We start from the raw sequence: 2699 nt of genomic DNA, 5'->3' as shown, positions 1-2699 counted from the left end.
GTTCACGTGTGGAAGCTTTTTCCGTAGTTTCATAGTAAAAGGACTTTCATTTAATATCAAGTTATTTTTTGTCAGTTTTTACTTCACCCCACGGAGTGGGAGTTAAGTATTGGTTTTTAGTGGCTATCTCATTTGTTTCAGCACTTGCCAATATGACCAATGGAGGCTTGTTGCGTGAATGGGGTGAAGTCTGCCATCTCTGATAGCCTTGGTATGTCGTCCAAAATGCCTCAAAAAAGTCATAGTATAGTATGTCGTCCAAATTACTCCAAAATGTCATAGTATAGTCTGGAGACTTCTCTAATGGCTGAGATCCTGTTTGCCACAAATGTGTGGAACCTTTTGTCTTCATTATTAATATACCTCAAAACTGATGTACTATCTGTCCAAAACACAGACTCATCCAGCTGGATTCGAAGCTCTGCCTTTAGCATAGCATCCACTCTGGCAGCTAGTACAGCAGCAGTCAGTTCCAGTCTTGGGATTGTCACAGCCCTTCAGAGGTGTGACTCTCACTTTACTATTGTTCTCAGCAGTTTTCCTGAGAGCGTAGCTAGTGCAGCTAGGAGAGGAAACGGCCCCAAACAGGTGCACCGTCATTCTGTAGTCTTCAGGTTCTTTGCTGAAGTCTCCATCTGGCCACCAGAGAAAGGGCAGAAAGTGACTGGCATTTCTTTCTGTGTGAGAACTTCAGGCGGGGGATAAAAGTTCTTTCCTTCCAGACTTGCAACCTCCATTCCAGACACGGTAAAGGTGGAAACAACCCTATGCTGTTCCATTGTTTTTAAGAGAAAGTTAGTTCTTTTTCCTGATGTTCAGTCGCCGTCTAAGGCTTTCAGAGCAGAACGTAGCAGTGCTACCAGGATCCAAGAATGCATATGTCCGTATGATTTTATTTTCCTTCATGGATTTGATCTGCACTGGGACAATAGAGCGTTCCGTCTCCAGCCCCTGTGCGTCCACATATCTGTGAAGAAGTTGATGGATTCTCTCCAGGTACATTCTGTGATACATGGGACTCGATACTTCCAAAAATTGGATCAGAAAGGATCCTCACATGCTTCTCGAGAAGTTTAACAACATCAACAAAACGAGCCCTCTGATTGTGTGTTTCCATAATATCTATCTAAGAAACATATCTCCATTTTTCCTGAAGTTTATATGGCAGCTTAGACACAACAATTTTCCTATGACTTGGCATGTCAAGTTCTTGCATATGAGGAAGCTCTTCCATCACATTACAGCATCCACGTAGGAACAATGCATATGCTTGTAAAGATTTTACATCCTCAGACTTTGTTATTGGGCCAAGCAAAAGCCTTTTCCATATATGCAATGGCAATTTTAAACTTGTTGCCAAAATGTTCTTGAAGCAGAACTTTAGCCACGTTCAGGGTCCATATGTTGACAGCTTGGCACAAGTTCCCTTGTTGAGTCGATGATCCACGTGTTGTTTCCAATGCAATTGTTTGATTGGGCTGCAAAACACTTGTTTCCAAAGACTTTAGATTGCGAGTATTATCTGCTTATCTGTTACTTGAACATCAACCTACATTAGAAACAATGTCATTGAGATCAATACCATCATGTTCAACACCATTATTTTCAGTTTCAGACACATCATTTTCATTAGATTTCACCCATTTGTCAACATTCTTAATAAATTCATCATTGCTCAACATTTTAGCCTTGAAGCAGGTTTCGTGCCTTTCTTTTTCTTCCTGTGGTAACACAATCATTAAAGTATCATGCATACATCTTATTGCATCACACAGTTCAATACAGTTCACAGTTATTTTTATACTTTGCATTGAAATTTGTACCGTTTTCCTTAAAGCGCTTGCTTTGTTCAGTTTGGCTTTTCTACCAGTTTGAAGCCTGTGGATTTTGTCAGCGAGCACTTTAATAGAAACTTTGACCACTCGTTGGCTCGTCCTTGTGTCACTACATCCGGCCATACCGCAGCAGCTGACACACGAGGAAGTGTCAACATTCGCCGATGTTTCCTCCATTTAAAGTCCGACAGTCAGCAATTGATTATCCATAATACAGTCAAATCTTTTTCGATTTCAGCGACCAACGCATTGGAATTACACACCATTCTATTTTTAAATGGCCATGATTAATTAGTGGTAGCTACACATACCTATTAATGAAGATCGTTGAAGCTGAAGCCACGTGAAGTTTGGAGCATCCTCCCCGATGTTTCTCGCCACCGATGTCTGTTGCCGGAGTCCGTCCTCACCGATCGCCACCGGCGCCACCGTAGTCCCTTTACCGGCGTCCCTGCTGACCGATGTTTCTCGCCACCAATGTCTGTTGCCGGCGTTCGTCCTCACCGATCGCCACCGACGTTTCTCCTCACCGGCGCCACCGTAGTCCCTTTGCCGGCTTCTCCAATCCGCAGGTGAGCGAATGACGATCAGCTGACGCGCCGCTCCTCGCACAAGGCTCCACTTCGGCTCTCTCTCGCCGTCTCTCAATACTCAAGTATGCAAGTATGTACTTGCGTACTTGGGAAGGATATACTTGAGAAGTACGCCGGGAGTACATACTTGCCAAGTACGAGAGTACACAAGTATGATTCTTCAATTGGAACAGCAGTGTACTTCCTTGCTTTACTGTTTGAATGGCGGGTGGCGCCAAGTGCTTAAGCCTCATTACCGCCACCTACAGTGTTGATGAATGAACATATGAAA

The sequence above is a fragment of the Solea solea genome, chromosome 2, assembly GCF_958295425.1.
Source record: "Solea solea chromosome 2, fSolSol10.1, whole genome shotgun sequence".
Lineage (NCBI taxonomy): Eukaryota > Metazoa > Chordata > Actinopteri > Pleuronectiformes > Soleidae > Solea > Solea solea.
This window is presented reverse-complemented; position numbering follows the sequence as displayed.